This window comes from Penaeus japonicus, unplaced genomic scaffold (assembly GCF_977035675.1).
Source record: "Penaeus japonicus unplaced genomic scaffold, GWHDUDI00000001_assembly GWHDUDI00000018, whole genome shotgun sequence".
Lineage (NCBI taxonomy): Eukaryota > Metazoa > Arthropoda > Malacostraca > Decapoda > Penaeidae > Penaeus > Penaeus japonicus.
In genome coordinates this window covers 39,640,540-39,641,319 of record NW_028234420.1, presented here as the reverse complement: position 1 = coordinate 39,641,319, position 780 = coordinate 39,640,540, and positions in this window count along the sequence as shown.

The following is a 780-nucleotide window of genomic DNA, read 5'->3' as shown; positions in this document are numbered from 1 at the left end:
GCTTAACATAGCTTAACGCCAGCTTATGAAAGAAACAAACATTGTTTACATAGCAATTTTCAAGACTTACTTGAAATAATTTGTTTATCTTTGGATCATGTGCATTTCAGACTTATGTTTCATAAGGCATACAATCTCCTTTATGATATAGGCATATATGATTTATAAATTTCAATATAATCATTCCCGATTCTTCAGACGCAAGACTTAAAGTTAAAGTGTTTGAAGTGTTTAAAATGTTTACCTTAGTACCCAAATATAATTTCGAAAAATAAACTACATAACTAAGTCGATTTTAAGTGCCGTTCCTTCTATACAATTTGCGTTGCTAATCTCAGGGAACGATCGATATTAGGGGTTTCTTACGTAAAGGAAATGTTTTATCTGTATATATATATATATATATATATATATATATATATATATATATATATATATATATATATATATAAACTATGTAAGACTTTACAGGCTCAGTCCCTGTATATGTGACAGGTGCTGGATAGAACTTCTGAAGTGACGTACACAGTATGTGTGTGTGTGTGTGTGTGGGGGGGGGGGTATTAACGAAGAAGGGCCATGAACATATTGCAAATACGTCAAATAAATGAAATCTTACATTGTAAGTGTAATTTCCGTACTTGGAAATTTTACTAATCAATTTCTGATCAATTACTAATCAATTATCTGTTATTATATCATGATTATCGAGGCTGAATGTATCCAAGAGAAAAAAATGTCGTATAAAAGTGTGAATACATAAATAAACTGCCAGACCTT